The 20946-nt window shown below is 40.7% G+C and overlaps 1 long non-coding RNA gene across 1 annotated transcript in view; it reads right to left on the bottom strand.

The window, feature by feature from the left end:
* Positions 1 to 7089: 7089 nt before the first annotated feature.
* LOC125485564 overlaps positions 7090 to 20946 on the bottom strand; it is a 34133-nt gene continuing 20276 nt past the window's right edge. The window contains exon 3 of the long non-coding RNA XR_007264274.1: positions 7090 to 8770. This is a non-coding gene — a long non-coding RNA (uncharacterized LOC125485564). The remainder of the gene's footprint in view (positions 8771 to 20946) is intronic.

Genomic DNA, 20946 nt, shown 5'->3' on the forward strand with positions numbered 1-20946 from the left:
ATACACAGTTGCTGCAGCAGCGCCTGTTCCTTCAAGATAATATTGGTGAACCTACATCATAGTCAAGGAGGAGAGGGCAGTTGAGTTAACCAGTTGTAAGTAGGGAAAATAATCTAAGATAAACAAATGGATCTTATGGCAATGAAGCTGTGGGTCAGGGGGAGGCATGGAACTTGCTGAGCAGAAGAATAGCTGTCCTGCTGCCCTTCACCAGAGGAGACCAGAGATAGGATATTCCCCCAGCCTCCTAACCCCCCCACCCCCCCCCCCACTGCTCTCCAAGGAAAGGAAACCCTGCCTCAGATACCTTCTGGCCAACCAGCTGCTAGCAGCTCTCAATATTGGCAATGCCACCACTATGTCAGCTCCTGGATCTGGTTCACTTTGTTTACTTGCCTGCACTGTAAAAGTGGGCTTCTGCTGAGCTCTGACAGTTCTGCGTACTTTCTATGGACTTTTAACCAGGGTTCAGTTTCCAATTCAGTTTTAGTCTTGGTCTCCTTGGAAACTGGCAGAGTCAGTTTCCTTCCTCGGTTTCCTTTTCAGTTTCTCTTCTCAATCAGGATTGTCTCAAAGCTTTGAAGTTACACATTCCATCAGAAGTGTTTAAGTGAATATATTGCAATGAATCAAGCACAATCATGTACAGAATCATAGAATTGTTATAGGCGGAAGGAGGCCGTTCAGTCTACCATGTCCATTGCCAGCTCTCAGCAACTTACATTCCCCTACCTTTTCCACATACTCTGGGCAATTGTTTCCCCTTTAAATTATTATCCAATTGTCCCTTGAAATCCACAATTGAATCAAACTCCACCACATTTTCGGGCAATGCATTCTGGATCAAAAACACTCGCTCACAAAATGGGGTCTTTTGGTTCTTTTGTCAATCAACTTAAACCAGTGTCCTCTGCTTCATGCCAATCGGAAAAATTACTCCCAGTTTACTTTGGCCTGGCCCCTTATGATTTTGAGCACCCAAATCTCTTAAATCACCTTTCTAAAAAGGACCAACACTATCTTTCCCAACCTATTCTTATAATTGAAGTCTTTTTTCTTCCTCAGACAAGTGACAGATTGTCAAAATCCCTCTTTTTTTCCAATTCCCAATTGACTTGAGACGTATTTTAATGAGAAATAGCGTTAGAATCTCCGAGTCCAGTGATTCTCAAAAGCTGACAAAAAACAAGTGCAATTGTATACTTTTCTTAAAAAGATAGACTCAACATTTACTTCTCAAGAGGACCAAAATGTCATTTGCAATTAATGTCCTGTCCAGACAACTAAGCTAGCTGCCAGTCTTGTGTAGTTCCATGTACATTGGCAGGAAAGAAACAAGAATGTCAACTGACCTCTTGGTTCTAGTTTGTTTCAAAGTAGAGCATCTATTTTCCCTTTCTGTTTCAAAAGTAAACCGTCCATTTTCCAAAATCTACGATTATAAGTGTGCAAGCATGCTTCCAATCTTGAAAGTTTGTTCGGGACCCTTTCTTATTCCTTCAGGTCCTTTATAAATTGTCCAGATGCGACTAAACAGTATGATAAAAGGACTTACATGTTAACTTATTGCTTTTGTACCCTATGATTCTATTTACAAAGCACATATAGCATGGCCTTCATCAATGGGAATTGTGGGATTAATCTCTCCACTGGAATTATGGCAAGTACAAAGGAAGATATTTGTGGTTGTTGGAGGCTAATCATTTTAGCCTAGCACTTTGCAGAAGGAGTTCCCAGGGCACTGACCATATGACCATAACACCACAAGAGGAGCAGAAGTAGGCCTTTCAGCCTATTGCGTCTGCACCGCCATTCAATTATGGCTGATTGTTTCTCAACCCCATTGTCCCATCTTCTCCCAAATCATAGATTTATGGATCCCCTTACTAATCAAGAACCTATCTATTTCTGTCTTAAATGTACTCAATGACTTTGCCTCCACAGCCTTCTGCAGCAATGCGATTCACCACCTTCTGGCTGAAGAAATTCCTCCTCATCTCAGTTCTAAAAGGTCATCCCTTCACTCTGAGGCTGCGCACTTGGATCCTAGTCTCTTCCAATAGTGGAAACATCTTTTCCACATATACTTTATCCAGGCCTCAGCATTCTGTAGGTTTCAATGAGATCCCCCTCATCCTTCTATACGCCATTGAGTACAGACCCAGAGTACTTAATCACTCCTCATATGACAACTTCTGCAATCCCAGGATCATTCTTGTAAACCTCCTCTGGACCCCTTCCAATGCCAACACAACCCTTCTTAGGTATGGAGCCCAATTGTAATATCATTACACCTGATTCCAGCTCCTCCCTCTCAAACTGCAGGGTGAATTCTATCATATTATGGTCACTGGCCCCTCGGGGTTCCTTTACCTTAAGCTTTCTAATCACATTTGACTCATTACGAATCACTAAATCCAGAAATGCCTGTTCCCTAGTGGCCTTTACCAAAGCTCTTCCAAAAAAAAATCTCATAGACATTCCATGAATTCTTTCTTTTGGAATCTTCTGCCAACTTGATTTTCTCAGTTCAACTGTAGATTGAGGTCCTCCATGATTATTGTAATAGTGCCTTTCTCACATGTCTTTTCTACCTCCGGATTTATTTTCTGCCCCACATCCTGATGATTGCTAGGAGGCCTGTACACAACTCCCGTCAGGGTCATTTTTCCTTTGCGTTTTCTCAACTCTACCCACACAGATTTTATGCTTCTGAGCCTATATCACTTCTTGCTATCAATTTTATTTCATATCTAACTAATAAGGTAACTCCGCCACATCTGCCTGTCCTTTCAGTAGGTTGCAAATCCATTGATATTTAGTTCCCACCCTTGACCCCTTGCAGCCACGTCTCTGTGATACCCACAACATCATACCCACCAATTTCAATCTGCACTACAAACCCATTTACATTGTTTTGTATACTGTGTGCATTTAAGTACAATACCATCAGCCTGCATTGACTGACCCCTTCTCATATTTGTCCCCTCATCTGCTGTGCCTGAAGTTAGATTCCTGACCCTTTCCATACTGTCTGCCCTATTACTTGTTCTGGAAACTTTAATAATCTCTCCTGAGCCCTCATTCATTCCCTTCACCATTAACACTGTTACAACAATGGGCATCATATATAAGCTGTATTGCAGGAACTCACTAAACCTCCTTTACAACACCTTTAAAAGCCATGACACCCACCAGCCAGAAGGATAAGGACAGCAAGAATTTTGGAACCTCACCAACTGAAAGTTCCCTTCCAAGACACAGACCATCCTGACTTGAAACTATGTCAACATTCCTTCAGTGACACTATGCCAAACTCTTTGAGTTCCCTTGATAACATTAACCTAGTCGTACATACATCAGATAGACTGTAATGATTCAATACGGTGGTTCACGTCTTCGGCTAATGTCTTAAGTATATTTAAATACTGGCTGTGTTGGTAATATGGCATGAAAGCTTTCCCAACCTGCTTTACTTCAACAATTTTTACACATCAGACACCAAGTGCCCCCGATTGAATTGAATCCTTTATTTTATTTTGTCTTTCTTCTTATCAAAATCTGTCATTTCACATTCCTCTTCATTAAATTCTATTTGTTCTACGTCTGCCCAATCACAGAAAGATAGTCAGAAGATGGGTTGCAAGGACTGTGTCTTTTTACTTTTGTGTTTTTAAACACTGTGGACGGAAATATGAAAGAACTTTTTAAAACCTGTATTTGCAAAGGTGCTACAAGTTTTGAAAAGCAAGTAATCTGACACGCATGGCAGGTGTCAGAAATAGCTATTTGAATAAGCTTCAATAATAATTAGAGCTTTGTTGTCGACAATTTGGAGTCAGGATTGTGTACTGATGCAGCTTTAGTTACAAGAAGTTACTTTGTCTATGGATGATGATCATTTATCAATGACAGAAACCTGTTTGCCTGCAAACAACTGTGTGACTGGTTCTCATGTAACTAAACAGCTTGGAAGAAGTTATTTCAGAGATAGCAGGAACTGCAGATGCTGGAGAATCTGAGATAACAAGGTGTAGAGCTGGATGAACACAGCAGGCCAAGCAGCATCAGAAGAACAGGAAGGCTGACGTTTCGGGCCTAGACCCTTCTTCAGAAAAAGAAGAAGGGTCTAGGCCCAAAACATCAGCCTTCCTGTTCCTCTGATGCTGCTTGGCCTGCTGTATTCATCCAGCTCTACACTTTGTTACCTCAGCTTGGAAGAAGTATTCAGTTCTTCCCTAGCATAAGAGCAGTCTCTCTGTTCTCTGCATTCAAACTTACTGTAAGCCTAAAAAAAAGCACAACAACAAAAACAAAGTTGCTGGAAAAGCTCAGCCGGTCTGGCAGCATCTGTGAAGGAGGAAACAGAGTTAAAGTTTCGGGGCCGGTGACCCTTCCTCAGAACTCAAAAAGCAGTTTATCTTTCCTGCAACAGTTGTTATAACCAGTGACTTTTAACAGATTAGTCACAAGACTTTTTATAATTAAATTGGCCACGTTTTATGTCTCAGCATTGAGTGAAAGCATCTGCCAAAAGACAACTCAAGCAAAGTCCTGGGAAGTGAAACAGACATAAAGGTCATCTCAACCATAGTACCTGGGAACAAAGACTAGCGCACTGTTTTTCCAGTTCTGTCCATAACTTATTTGACCCTTTCTGTTTGTCTGTATGTGTGTTCATAAGGAGGGGTTTAAAAGGGGATTAGAATTTTAATTAGTATTATTGTACGCTGATAGTTTAGAATTGTTTACCTGTTGCTAGAGTCTAATTACTTGGAATAAAGAGTCATTCTTGTTCAATGCAGAAACTGGTCCATGTTTTCTGTCAATTTGGGTCTGAAAGTCAGGTAAATTGGGAAATTTGCATACTTTTTAAAAGCTTAAATTTTATGATGACTCCTGGAAATGCAGGGCTTGATTTTCAGCGCCATACACCAGTAAGATGTAGCAGGATAAATATAACCTTTCTCAGTGATTCTTCTCACTGATTGAATGGATGGAGCTGTTGTAATGAACAACTGTATTGTCCAACAGCTAATAGTAAGAAACCTACTCATTAGGGGATATTTTAGAGTTTAACTTTTCCATGTGACTTCTTTGGTCTCATTCCTCGACATAAATATGTTCTGAGCCTGATCACCTTCTCACTGGATGTCCAGAATAAGCAACAGGGGTCTCTAGAACAAGATTAAAATTATGTTTCTCACCTAATACTTGATCACTTGCTGTGCCTCATTACAGCTTTGGTTAAAATTAGATAATTCAACACAGATTTTCATCTTTGGATTTTGGCTTTTGGAAATGAGAATTGCTATTATTCATGCAATAAAATCCAAATTTATACACATGTTTCTCTGATGGTCCCTTTGCCCCCTCCAATTCCCAGATATTAGGAACATCCATACCAGAAGGCAACTGAAAAGTAAGCGTGTACTTCTCCCCTATCTTCTAAACAGCTAGAAATAGACACAATACCTAGCTTCTTGTATCATTGCAATTCTCCAGTTGCACACTAATACCAATCCAGTCAATATCAGATGTTCATCTACTACACCACCAGGTCTCATGATAATTCATCCCTGAGTATTTTCCATAAGGGACATTTGTACAAACCACCAACAAACTGCTAAAAATTACATCTACACTCAGTAACTAGGAAGGCAAGGATCCGTCGGCCTAAAGTCTGGAATTTAGAAAGAAATCCTTAAAAGCAGAAAATAAAACTGATATGTTAATATGTTAAGAAGCTTATAATACTTTTCAGTGGGAAAGGCACCCAAAACCAAACTTGGTCAAGTTCCCAGTTTTATGAATTGATTAAGAAGTGTGTAGTTTGGGTGGGGGGTGGAGGGGGATGTTTCTGTGCTGTACAGTCTATGTCATCCTGTACATGTAAACCTGAAGTGGTCCACTTTGGGTCACTTTGAGAATTTGATTCAATGCCTGTCCCAACTACTCAAGTCATTATTTAAATCTGGTGCAGTACCGAGGACTGCTATACCATCAGCGATGTTATCTACTGAATGACATATCCTTAGGTTATGAAAAATACTGTATAAAAATGTAAACCTTTCTTTAAACAACTGTTGATATGCTATTGGTATTGATGCCTATATTGATATGGTTACTACTGTAAAGTTAAGAGAATTCAACCAACTTAGTTTGGTTCACAATGTAAGCCAGTTTGTTAGGATATGAACTAAATCAACATGCAAAGATTGTTTTCATGTTCATCAAGGTAAACAGTACTGCACACAGACATATTGTAAACAAGTCTCAGGTAACAGATTGGCTCCCTATGAAGTCCGGCATTGTACAAGTTTCCATATGCTGTACGATTTGTTCTCATCAGCACAATCTCCCAGGAATCTATCAGACGTCTAACAAGATATTGATGTTGCAGCTCTGCAGCTACTGATTTTACTTCTACAGCTTGGTATACAGAAATGCCAAAGAAAATTGTTTCTTCCAAAGCCTCCAATCTCCTGAAAAACATTTTCAGCTGAGAATCAATAATGAACTGTGAGGAAAAGCCAATACAGTATTCTGCAGCAACCTGAAAAAGGCGCACAGGAATTGCATGCCATCTGCTGCCAACCTGCACCCACACAAAGGCAGATGGCATTTTTATCTCATAACCCTGGAAATGCAAGATCCTTTTATAGAATTACAGCCACAGGGACTCCTTAGTATTGTCAAAATGTTGACAAATGCCCATTGATCCAGAGAGAAAACTACTGAAACCTGAAATGAAAACAGAACACACCGGAAATATTCAGTGGGAATAGGAGGCACTTGTTAAAAGGAAACAAAAATGGGCGTTTTGGGGATTGCTCCTTCCCCCAGCCCTCCAAGATGGTGGTATGTGTTATAAGAGACGCCTGCAGCTGGCATCTGGTTCTATTAGGATGTCCTCTGGGTAGATCTGCTCCCAGCGTTCCTCCAATTTTCTTAACTGGCAGCTGCAACTTCTGGAACCGGGCATCAATGCCACAGTTGGTGTGTCAATGCCAATCACCATATGCAGACCATCAGAGCAGATGTGAAGGACTGACACCTAATAAGTCTTCTGCAGAAGAGGCACATACTTGAGTAACAAGAAGTCATTTATTACATACTAACTAAGACAACAGGTTACATTAGCTTAATAAAGGTTAATTATAGAACACCTGAGTATTTCTTAAGAAGTACTAGATTAATCCAAGTTATATGGTTGCCAACAATATAAGTAAGACTAACTGATAATTGGACACAAACAACACACTGACGACTTCCTCTCTCCTCTTTATCTCAGTTGGCAGAGCTATACAAAAGCTTTGTATTAACTTTTTCATGTCAACTGCCTTATAAACAGCATTTCTGCAGAACGTTTCCCACATAAAGTGCCAGGATTGATTAACATTTGGTAATTCTTAGATTCGATTCACCAGCCATTCCCTAGTTCAAATGTGTAAGAGATAGTGGATTGACACAGAATGACAGCATCATAACTTAATAATAGGATAATGGGAATTCACTGTGATGCTGTGGTGAGTCTAGCCACTCAACCAACTGAGTCCTTCTTCCTCAGCTTCTACCCCAACCCACATCTCACCTCCTTCACTAAACTGCCAAACTCACAAGGACTAAATTCAAGTGATAAATCGCAAACTGTATCTGAAAATGAATGCAGTCATGAAACCCCTGGCTGAGAATGGAGTCAGGCCCTTCAGAACCTAGAAAGAGAACCTGAATAAAGCCTAAATGGCATTAGTAGTCACATGCGCATGAAGTCCTTTCGCCCACTATTTCAACAGAGGCATTAACCAGTTTAAAAAGAACAAGTTAGAAGCATTTAAACAGCAGGAAAAGTATTTTAAAAATCTATTTAGTGTTCATCCACTATTTTTAAGGGTCATATCTCTATCTGGAACTGACAGTATTTTCTACTTTGGAATTGTTTTTGTACAAAAAGATCATAGTTCAGGTTCAATCTCAGCATGTTCTTGCAGCAGTGACATTGATCTCTGACTCTATTCTGCTCATTAAATTACATGCTGTATTTTGTTTGCATTTCTAATCCATACAGTGGCCACAGGAGATTTACATTCAGCAGTCAGCGGTCTAATATACATTTCCTCATATTCAGCAGATTAAAAATCTGGTACAGGGAGGAGGAATTTCAACAACATTTCAAATTTACTAGATATCTCAAATAAGTGCAAAAAATTAGGTTGTCAGGGGTATTAAGGATACAGAAAAGACTGTATCTTTTCATTTTTCTGAATTTTGATTGTGGACTGAAATGGGAAATGAACTAATTTAAAAACCAAGAATTGTTGAAGGATTGCGGCATTAAAAAAAACACTTTACTTGACTCTCATTCTAAGTGCTGTTTGCACTGCTGCTGGTTTAAGCAGTGGATAAAGTTTAGTTATACATAACGTGGAGCTAGGGAGGTATGTAAGACTGGAGATCGGCCAGCAACAAGTAGTTGATTGGTCTGTGAAATGTTGAACAATTATTGATGACAAAGTTCTCCTACCTGCAATCATTTATGTTATTGGTTTCCAGAAGGCTGAACCGCTTGGGGGTATGAATGTTTGGGATCAAAATTATTTGACGTCCAGACAGGAAGAAGCTGTTTTTGCTCTGCAGTAAAAAGCATCTCAAGCCTGAAGATGGCTATCTGCTTTTTCTCATCAGTTGCTGTAACCTCTCATCCATAAGTCAGAGACCTTCACAACTATGAGCCAGTCACCCTGTGCCTTCTGCAAGCAAGTGAAGGTACCTGGAGAAGAAAGATCAAGAAGCAGTGTTCAAATCAGTGCAAGGATCATTTCAGAAACCCTGTGGAAAGGGATCACTGAGCTGCCTCCCCAGTCTTTCCCTTTGCCTAAAACACTCCTTTTATTGTGTGTCTATTTGTATGCGTCCATGTGTGTGTGTCTGTGTGCGTGTGTCTGCATGCGTATGTGTGCGCGCCTGTGTATAGATAAAGAATTCCAAAACTAGGTTCAAATTTTAACTAGTACAGTAGTATGTCAATGGTTCATAGTTGTTTACCTGGAGTTAGAAACTATATTTGAAATAAATAATAATTCCTTTAAGTACAGTAATCCAGTCTGTGTCTTCTGTCAATCTGAGTCTAGGAGGCAGGTAAATTGAGAATTCTGTGACTTTTGTAAGATCTTTAACTTTGTGACAACTCTGGCGTGATTTCCACTATGCTCCCTCAGTGAGTGTAACAGCACTATGGGGTGGTGCACAATCCTTTCATTTCTTTGACCAAGGTATGAATCCATGAAGACTGATGGGTTGAAAACCTTCACCCTCTATTAAATGTAAAATTTTTTGTGAAGTGAGTTAATTAGAATAGTGTCAATTCTGGTTCTTGTGCACATGTCAGGTTGCAGAACAAAACTGCCTATAACTTAACGATCACTCAGAATTCTTGATGTCAGAAGTCATGCCATTTGGAGATTATGGCACAACAAAATGAACCTTAATCAGTGTTACACCTGACTTGAAGCATTTGCAGCTCACACAAGGAGACATTCCATAACGTTATATACGTGGTGTTGTTTATTATAAACATTCATCACAAAAGTCTATTGTTCAGAAAATCTCTCCGACACAGAGCAGAAACACCGGAGGTAATATTAACTTCTGTATTTATTATGTGGATGTGTGATATTGTTGTACCATGAAATGACCAAGATGGTAGAAGAGGTACAAGATGGGCCTTTGTTCTTTTTCATTTGGCGATTCATACCTCACTACGGATGGTTGTTCCTAAAATTTCAAAGTTAAATCTCCTCAAATCGCCTGTTTCCAAAATAAAGGCAAGGCTTGTTTCTTTTTCCAGACCACTTTAATCTAAAAGTGGGATCATTGCATTTATTTCTATTCAACATGAAGGTTCCTTAATATCAAAGTCCCTTTCCTAGGATGTGCAAAATACTTAGCACTGTCTCAACATTAGGGACAATGAGCTTGATTCTGGAAGTTGGCCTGAGGTGTGTGAGATTAATTTTCCAGTGCCAAGTCTCATCTACCTGCCTCTGGATCATTTTCTAAGAAGCAGGTTAGTTAAGGTCACAGGTACTCACTTGCAACACATTAATAGGCCTGTTCAGACCAATGAGCAGAGGCTGACTGTAGTTATGTCTGGAATCATTGTGGCAGATGCCCAAAAGCAACAGGCCAAGGGGATCCATTTAAGGCCCAGCCCAGCAGCATTGCCATGCTAAAATAGCCACAGTTGGGACTTACTGAGAAGATCATTGCTCTCCACAATAGTGGGCTAGCAGCTGTGGCCATTTTTGAAGAAGGCTTTTAAAAGGGACTGAGAAAGTGTGCCCCATCTTGATGTCCCTTGCTTTTCCTTGTCTGTGCCAGCAGGCTGCTGCTCATTCAGTGCTGGAGAATGTCCTGTAGGCCCTCCAACTTCTGGAACCAGCCCACCATCCTTGATTGGATGTCAAGTGTGCTTTCTGTCCATAATTTGCCCTTTCATTCAAAAATTAGAACTTTTGTGTCAAGTCTATGCCAAAATTCTGGTTTCAATACAAAAATTAAAATCCAGCTTTAATAGTGAGATATCCACCAGTTTGAACTGTTAACAAATATGTAAGTATGTATGCTTTTCAATGAGACACATTGAGGTATTTTCCAACTCACCAGCAGGAGCCCATTGAAGAACAAATGGGAAACATTTAACATCACCTATTGCCAGTTTACCCCCTTCTCCCTACCATATCTTCACCTCCCTGAAAGATGTACCAGATCAGTTCCACAGAAAGATTTCCAGATTCCACCCCTAGCTGATAAGGTTGCTTGTCAGTGTTTCTTTCAGCTCTGGCAACTTGCTAATTTTAAGAAGAGCTCATCATTAAACTTGATTGGGCCTCTCATTCATAAAAATAAGGAGGACAATGCAATAACCCTGCCATCTGATTTGATCAAGATGGAAATTATTTCAGCCTCGAAAGGACTCATCTTTAATATGCATAAATTATTTAACAAGATGTTCTGTCTTTCCCACTTGTGATTTGTCCCAGGCCAATTCACAGCTTAACCAACCGTGTTTAGAAGTTGCTATTACGAGATAAATCCACACAATGCTTTCTCTCTCTGATATTCTCTTGCTTGGCTTTACAGCAATAGCATGGTTTAGATCAATAATGCACTGAATGGGGAACTGCAAATGCAAGCATGTATCTTACTATTCATCATTCTGCCCTCACAAATTGCTGTAACAATAATAGAATTTCACTGCGTACATTTTCCATACAGAAAAGAACCAACACCCAAAGTGTCAAAGTGAAATAGCACCAAAATAGGTACAGTTTTTACATGAAGCAATTTGGGTCCTCATATCTATAATAAACTGCAAATTGAAACTGCAAAGAATGTAAGCCAAAACCAACATTTTTGATCAGAAAGCAATCCAGATATTCAAAATGAAAATCTGCTGCATTTGTAAAGTCTTCAATCTATACATGGGATTTACACTGCAGCAAGTCACAGCACAAATAAACATAAAGATTGTAAAATTTAAAGCAGCTTCAATAAAGTTCCATATAGTTCAATTTTCATAACCAAAACGATGTGCAGATTTTTTTGTCTGTTTCTTATCTCAGCAAACAAAATAATCTAGTTGTTGACATATGTCCAGAGCAGATATGACAAACTGGCAATTATGGAGTTGTTTGTCTCAATACACTCAGTTTATTTATACATGTTTGTGTTTAAATGAATATTCTTCACAGCAATGCACTCGAAATTAGTCTACAATAAGAGCTTTATTTCATGAAGTGTCATTATTGGTACAGTAAGTCAGGATAAATAAAATCCCTATTTGCAAGTTGAGCCTGTAAGTCAGGAATGACTGTACTGTGCCAGTATTATGTTTGCTCATGTTTTGCCTCTGATAGGAAGTCAACTACATTGTGTTAGAATTATTTTAAAGTGTCTTTGTAAATGTATTGAGTTTAGAAAGGAATATGCTGTTTTGTGCACCATCGCTGTTCTGTTTAATCATTGTTTACATAAAACACCCATTCAAGTCACAAGTTCACAATGGCCCCGCACCTACTGGAGGGGCACAATCCTGGGAAAGCCCCTGAAATCCAACGACGGAGTGCAATAGAATTGCTGACTTTTGTACAAGGTAGTTGATTGTTCAAAACAGATGGCGTGGGGAGCGGGGATTGTGAAAGGTGTGTGGGAGTTTCCTTTGGAGGTGGAGGTTGGACAGCTGTTGGGGGTGGGGGTGCACTGATCAGTAATATAACCTCTGAAAATCATGTCAATTTACAACCTTTAGTGACAGTAATAAGTGGTACTACTTCAAAAGTGCTCCTATTCCTCCTCAATGATCTAAACCAATCAGTGCCTTTTCACTACTGCCATTAGCTGCACTATTTCTAATACTTTACACCACTGAGACAAGAGAAGAAAGAAAAATTAACTCAACTAGATTTAAATTCAGCAAAGCTCCCTTTTCTCAAACTCTGTACTGTTAAATAACTTGAAGCACAGAGAGGAAGATGCTCATGCTTTCTAACTTGCACGAAATATCGTACGTTGTCTCCCAGGAGTTATGTAATATCCCAATGTAAGCAAGATACTTTGCTGTCCAAAATCTTACATAAACCTTTTATCAAGAAATAACTGGTTGTTTCAAAAATATAACCTTGTCAAAATTCTCATTTCTCAGCTTCAGCCATCATCAGTCACCCCTACAAGTGGGCCATACATTCCCTACCAATCTGGACCACACCATTTTCTACCAACAGCCGAATATATGATTGTATAACTAAGAGATTGTATCAGAAAGCCCTTGTTCCATATGCCAGCAACTGAATCATTACACACACATATGTCATAGGGTCTTGTGGAACAGCAGTAGTGTCTATATCTGTGGGCCAAAAGAGCCTGGATTAATTCCCATTGACCCAGATATTGATTACTACAACTACATGTTGCAGTACAGCTTTCACAAGGAGAACTGTCCTGTCTTCCCCAGAATGGCAAGAAATAACAACATGAATTACTGACTCTATAAATATAGTTTCATTTCCTAGATCAGATATTCAAAGCTTGCTGGTAGTCATTTTTAAAGTGCAAGCATCTGTCTGTTTTTTAAAAATTCATTTGTGTGATGTGGGCGTCGCTGGCTGGCCAGCATTTATTGCCCATTCCTAGTTGCCCTTGAGAAGGTGGTGATGAGCAGCCTTTTTGAACCGCTGCAATTCACCTGCTGTGGGTTGACCCACAATGCCATGAGGGAGGAAATTCCAGGATTTTGATCTAGCAACAATGAAGCTACAGCAATATATTTCCAAGTCAGCATGGTGAATGGTTTGGAGGGGAACTTGAAGGCGTTTGTGTTCCCATGTATCTGCTGTCAGTGTCCTTCTAGATGGAAGTGGTTGTAAGTTTGGAAGGTGCTGTCTGAGGATCTTTGGTGAATTTCTGCAGTGCATCTTGTAGATAGTACACACTGCTGCTACTGAGCGTTGGTGGTGGAGGGAGTAGATGCTTATGGATGCAGTGCCAATCAAATGGGCTGCTTTGCCCTGGATGGTGAGGTTGTAGACTTGCTCACCAAGCCGGTGTGTTTGATTGCAGGCTTTTTGTCACTCTGCTAGGTCACATCAGTGCACCTCCGGTGAAGCGTTGGTGTTCTGTCTCACTTATTATTTATATGCTTCAGTTTGCTTGGGTGGTTGGCATCACTTCTGGTTCTGTTTTTCAGTGGTTTGTACATCAGGTCCAGTTCAATGTGTTTGTTGATGGAGTTCTGGTTGGAATGCCAGGCCTCCAGGAATTCCCTGGCACGTTTCTGTTTGGCTTGTGCTATTATGGATGTGTTGTCCCAATCAAATTTGTATCCTTCTACGTCCGCGGGTATTGAGACCAGTGAGAACCGGTCATATCTCTTGGTGGCTAGTTGGTGTTCGTGTATCCTTATTGCCAGTTTTCTTCCCGTTTGGCCTATGTAATGTTTCTCACAGTCATTCCATGGTATAATATATATTACTTTAGTTTTATTGTTGTGGGTATGGGATCCTTTATGTTCGTCAGTACCTGTTGTAGGGTGGTTGTTGGTTTGTGGGCTACCCTGATACCTAGGGGTCTGAGTAGTCTTGTGGTCATCCCTGAAATGTCTCTGCTGTATGGTAGGGTGACCAATGTGTCTGGCCGTGTTGTGTCTTCAGCAAATCGAGGCGTATAAATAATAAGCAGGACAGAACACCAACGCTTCATCAGGGGCGCACTGACGATGTTACCAAGCAGGGTGAACAAATGTCTGCAACCAAATACACTGGCTCTGTGAGCAAGTCTACAACATCACCCACAACCCAAGCTACAAATCTTCTCAAAAACTTTTAAAAACTTGTCCTGGATGGTGTCAAGCTTCTTGAGTGTTGTTGGAGCTGCACTCATCCAGGCAAATGGGGCATATTCCATCACACTCCTGACTTGTGCCTTGTAGATGGTGGGCAGGATTTGGGAAGTCAGGAAGTGAGTTATTCGCAGCAGTATTCCCAGCCTCTAGCCTGCTCCTGTAACCACTGTGTTTATGTGTTGAATCCAGTTGAGTTTCTGGTTAATGATAACCCCCAGGATGTTGATTGTGGGGGTTTCAGTGATGGTAATACCATTGAATGTCAAGGGGCAGTGGCTAGATTGTCTCATTGATGATAGGTCATAGCATGATATTTGTGTGGCGTAAATGTTACTTGTCACTTGTCAGCCCAAGCCTGGATATTGTCTAGATCTTGGTGTAGTTGAACATGGACTGCTTTAGTACCTGGAGAGTCACAAATGGTACAGAACATTGTGCAATCATCTGCAAATATCCCTATTTCTGTTTTTATGATGGATGGAAGGTAATCGATGAAGCAACTGAAGATGGTTGGGCCTAGGACACTACCCTGAGGAACTCCTGCAGAGATATCCTGGAGCTGAGATGACTGACCCCCAACAATCACGACCATGTTCCTATGTGTCAGGTATGACTCCAATCAATGGAGACTTTGGCTCAATACCTGTTGATTCCAGTTTTGCTAGGGATCCTTGATGCCATACTCGATTGAATGCAGCCTTGATGTCAAGGGCAGTCACTCTCACCTCACCTCTGGAATTCAACTCTTTTGTCCACATTTGAGCCCAAAGTGGGCATCACTGAGCAGATTATTGCTGAGCAAGTGCTGTTTGCTAGTGCTGTGGATGACACCTTCCATCACTTTTCTGATGATTGAGAGTAGACTGATGGGATGGTAGTTGACCGGGTTGGATTTGTTCTGCGTTTTGTGTACAGGACATGAGTGGGCAATTTTCCACATTGTTGGGTAGAAGCCAGTGTTGTAACTCTACTGGAACAGCTTGGCTAGGGGAGCAGTCATTTCTGGAGCATAAGTCTTCAGTGCTATTGCCAGAATGTTGTCAGGGCCCATAGCCTTTACTGTGTCTAATAGTTCCAACTTTTTCCTGATATCACGAGGAGTGAATTGAATTGGCTGAAGACTGGTATCTGTAATGTCAGGAATGCCTGGAGGAGGCCAAGATGGATCATCCACTCTGCACTTCTGGCTGAAAATTACTGCGAAAGCTTCAGCCTTATCTTTTGCACCAATGTGCTTGGCTCTTCCACCATTAAGGATGGAGATATTTGTGGAGCCTCCTCCTCCAGTGAGTTGTTTAATTGTCCACCATCATTCACAATTGGACATGGCAGGGCTGCAGAGCTTAGATCTGATCCTTTGGTTGTGGGATCGCTTAACTCTGTCTATCACTTGCTGCTTTCACTGTTTGGTGTGCAAGTAGTCCTGTTTGGTGGCTTCACCAGGTTGGCCTCTCATCTTCAGGTCCTGGTGCTGCTCCTGACATGCCCTCCTGCACTCTCCATTGAAATGGGGTTGATCCCTTGGCTTGATGGTAATGGTTGAGTGGGGGATATGCCAGGTCAAGAGGTTACAGATTGTGCTGAGTACAATTCTACTGCTGTTGATGTCCTCATGGATGCCCAGGCTTGAGTTGCTCGATCTGTTCGAAGTCTGTCCCATTTAAGACGTTGATGGAGCCACACAACACGATGAAGGTTATTCTCAATGTGAGGGCGGGACTTCGTCTCCACAAGGACTGTGCGGTGGTAACTCTTACTGATACTGTCATGGACAGATGCAATTGCAGCTCGCAGATTGGTAAGGATGAGGTCAAGTATGTTTTCCCTCTTGTTGATTCCCTCATCACATGCAACACACCCAGTCTAGCAGCTATGTCTTTTAGGACCCAAACAGCTTGATCAGTAGCACTGCCTTCAAGCCACTCTTGGTGGTGGAACGTTGAAATCCCCCACCCAGAGTACATTTTGTGCCCTTGCCATCCTCAGTGCTTCCTCTAAGTGTTGTTCAACATGGAGAACTACCAATTCATCAGCAAGGGAGAACGGTACATGATAATCAGCAGCAGGTTTCCTTGCCCATGTTTAACCTGAAGCCATGAGACTTCATGGGGTCCGGCGTCAATGTTGAGGATTCCCAGGGCAACTCCTTCCCAGTTGTATACCACTGTGCCACCATCTCTGCTGGGTCTGTCCTGCCGATGGGACAGGGCGTATTCCAGAGATGATGATGGTGGTGTCTGGGACATTGTCTGTAAGGTATGATTCTGTGAGTGTAACTATGTCAGGCTGTTGTTTGACTAGTCTGTGAGATAGTTCTCCCAACTTTGGCACTAGCCCCCAGACGTTAGTGAGGTAGACTTTGCAGGGTTGACAGGGCTGTTTATGCCGTTGTCTTTTCCAGTTTCTAGGTCAGGTGATCTGACCAGTTTCGTGTCTTTGAAACTTTGTAGCGATTGGTACAATTGAATGGCTTGCTTGGCCACTTCAAATTGAAAGTCAACCACATTGCTGTAAGTCTGGAGTCACATGTAGTTTAAATCAGGTGAGGATGGTAGATTTCCTTCTCTGAAGGATATTAATGAACCAAATGGATTTATCCAACAATTGGTAACGATTTCATGGTCAGTAGATTCTTATTTCCAGATTTTTTTAAAAATTCAGATTCCACCATCTGCTGCAGCAGGATTCCAGCCTAGGTCCCCAGAACATTAGCTGAGTTTCTGGACTAATAGTCTAGCAATAATACCACTATGCCATTGCCTCCCCTTACAGGAAATTTCTTCCTATTAGATCACAAATCACTATGAGGGGACCTGAGCCTATTCGTTTCCCAAAATATGGGTTCAGTTAAAATTATTCCCTTTGTGTCTAGAAGAGAAAGAGACTGCTCCTTCTCAATTTAAACCCATGAGGTGGGAGCTTTGGCTCACTGAGCTGTCAGTCTAAGTTGCAATCATGAGATAATGCCAGTTCTTTGATGTGTGAGCAGTAGACTTCCAAATGTCTACCTTAGTGAAGCCCCCAGCTGTGTAAATGAAATGGGACAAAACGTGGTCCCTTCAGATATTGCAAAGAGTCTTCTGTTCACAATAAACTGAAATGTTTGAGGTTTGTAAGTGGTTTCCTCACACACTTCGAGTAGTTAATTAACAGTTTGATTCATTCAACAGAAATGTTGACTTTATATTGTGAAAACTGCTGAATTCAACCTCTTAGAAATATTTTGTATCATAAAATTTCAACTCAAGCAACATCAAATTATTGCAACCATGCAAAAAGACTGCGATGAAATTCAAAATCAGAATTTTATAGATTACAGATAATTTTTGATACATAAGTGAATCTTAAACACACTTTTGTAAAAAGACACAGTACACAACTTCCAAAAAATTGTGCAGTATTTGATGCTGTGTTTCAACTATTTTTATGACATTTTTCAATAATCTAGAACAATGAAAAAATACCCCAGCTTTCAAATGACAATCTTCCGCTTAGTTTTAATGTAAATAGTCTGAACACCATCTGGGTTCTAATGCTTGGCTAGTTATGGCTCCCACTCGTATAGTATTAAGCACCTGCTGTCCTGTAATATTTGCACATTGGCCATGCATAATATTTCATAATGGACACAAGGAAATGTTTAGCTGCCATTGAAGCTGTGAGCAACATCGATTTAGAATTGATCTATTTAGAAATGCCCACCTTCTGAACTGAAAACAACACAGCAATGCTATTTATATTGTGACTGTACTGTTCATGTAATAGTGTTTTTCTTCATAACTGTTACGACTGTTACATGCACCCCTGCCCCCCACCCTGGTTGAGTGTGTCCCCAGTTTATTATGATCACAAATGAGGAGGGAGGAACTGGCTCCCTTTCCTTATTCAAAACCCTCCTCTGCTGGTTACAACATGGTTAATGTAAAACAAAGGATCCCTTCCGTCATGGATACTGTTCCCAATTCCAACGTGTTATGTTTTAAAATGGGAGAATTTAACCAGGCTTCCTTAAGTTAAAGGAACAGTGAATTTAGGAGTTACCGAAATGCAAGAAAAATAAAATGCAACACACTGATTAAAAAATGAGAAATATGAAAAAATATAGCAGTTAAAAAGATGTACGAATTAGTCTTTGGTTTGTCCTTGTGGAGTAGATGGTGAAACGTTGCAGTCGTTAAGCTAAATGCTTCTAATGGCATTGACTCTGGCAGTTGAGCTGTTGGTTCGGAGTTTCTGGGTTCTGCAGTTCCTGTTTGACTGTGGCTTTTGGCTGGTGACTTACTTCCAGAAATCAGAGAGAGAGAGAGACAGAGAGAGTGTGTGAGAGAGAGAGAGAGAGTGAGAGTAAGAGTGAGAATGAGAGTCAGAGTGAGAGTGAGAGAGAGAGAGTGAGAGAGAGAGAGAGATTTTCCATCCTTTTCCATTTTAATGCAAGTGCAGGGGTAGCTAGTAGACGTTCTTTAGCTGTAACCTTCACAGTACTCTCTAGCCCAGCAGCACTAGAACACCAGCCTATCATGTATACAAACTACAGGTGCAATTGGTTTTTAATGATTCATCTGTATTCCTGATAGGGTGAATATAGGCATATCTTTTGCCCCTGACTGCTTTTGTTTTACCTCACTTTATGCCGACAGTCTGGGGATGTGACTCACAGGAGATGGCTTAGGGTTTCGCACCCTCTGTCTTTCTTTAAAGTGCTTTCTGAAATTTTGAGAAACCCTTCCAGGTGCAATATTCCATGGTCTCTTCATTGCAACGAGTTCTGGCAGCTAAATTTCTATCTTGTTCTGCTAAACACAATTGGGATATTGTGCAAGAACATTTAACATGTACTTGTGTGTTGTCTTAAGATCAGAACTCCCACAATATTACCTATTCTTAAATTATGTAACCAACCTCCTGGATTACAAAATATAATTTAATCAATTAAAGCTGCCATATACTCACTTAAGCTGTAATTCATGAAAAAAAACTGCAACTTGATAGAAGTACACACTCTCTTTCACAGGTAGCACCATGACCAGGGGCCTGGGTTTGATTCCACCTTCCAGTCACCATCTGTGTGGAATTTGCACATTCTCCCTGTGTCTGCATGGGTTTCCTCCGGGTGCTCCGGTTTCCTCCTGTGGTCCAAAGATGTGTAATTCAGGTGGATTGGCCTTGCTATAGTGCCCAGGGATGTGCAGGCTGGGTGGGATAGCCATGGGAAATGCAGGAATAGGGTGGGATACTCTTCAGAGGGCCAGCTACGACTCAATGGGCTGAATGGCATGCTCCTACACTTTAAAATTGCATGATTCATCTCAGGCCTAATGTCTGAATAAGACAAATTGAGGCCTTTTTCAGATGGGTGCCCAAATGAAACTGTTTAAGAGAAAATGGTGTCTTTAATTTATTTGAATTAACATTAGGAGGCTCTTTATGTGATTAACTGAACATCTTATTTGGCTCAATTACATTCTATAATGAAACAACACCTCTTGGTTCCACTGAACTGTGATACTCCTGTGTTGTTTCTGCTAGACCTGATTTCTTTCTGTGCCTTCCCCAGTTCTTCCAGCTGCATGTTATGCATGCTGAAGCTCAAACTGCATACCACACAGTGATTCCTCTCACTGTTGCCATTTTAATGATCACATCTGATCCTCCAAAATGCAGCCTTCTATGACTGTTCCAAGTGTAAATTTTGTAATTTATGAAAGACTTCTGATAAACTGGCAATTCAGAAATAACTCACTTAGAAGTTAATACCATTTTAATAAAACTGATACCAAAAAGTTTGCTCATGAGGAACAGAGATTTGTGATCTTTAAGCTGTTGCACATCAAATTTGCACAATTTCTTGCCAAAATAGACACATCATGCATAGCACTTTAAATAACTAGAGTAAACAGACTGAAAGATTAAGTTACACCAAAATACACTGATGCTACTGTTAGCACATGTCGATCAATGATGTACTGGCTGATACACAGCAATTTAAGCAAACTGCATACACAGCATGACATTGAAAATTGAAGTACTGTGGACAAAACCTTGAAAAGCCTTATAAGCCAATGGAAGAGTATGATGATTAATTTGAACAATGGTTCATTTAAAAAGTAGAGTTGCACCTTTAACAGTGTGATTGTGTTTGTTGTAAAAATGATCTCAGTATAAGAAGACAGCTGACTAAGTGATACCAACAGTTTGATAAACCACAAAAAGTAGCAGGTTAGGTTCTTCTATTGCAGTTAGATTTAAATTCGAAGAACTCTTTAACCCTTATAAGATCAGTAGGCTGTCCACTCCTTCAGGTGTTCAGCTTGCCTTAAATCCAACTATGGTTTCTAGAGGAACCTACATATTTCAGTTAGATTCCAGCCCATGACTGAATGAGATCAAGGCAATTGTAACTATTTCCTCATTTACACAGTTCTGGGCAGGAAGTAGTCAAGAAGGCTGGCCTATGACTTGTGTTGGGATGAAGACTGCACAGGCAGATGCGGTGGGGCCACGCCTTCAGGTGTCAGCTTGCCTTAAATCCAACTATGGTTTCTAGAGGA

The sequence above is a fragment of the Rhincodon typus genome, chromosome 20 (genome assembly GCF_021869965.1).
Source record: "Rhincodon typus isolate 14 chromosome 20, sRhiTyp1.1, whole genome shotgun sequence".
In the NCBI taxonomy this organism is placed as follows: domain Eukaryota; kingdom Metazoa; phylum Chordata; class Chondrichthyes; order Orectolobiformes; family Rhincodontidae; genus Rhincodon; species Rhincodon typus.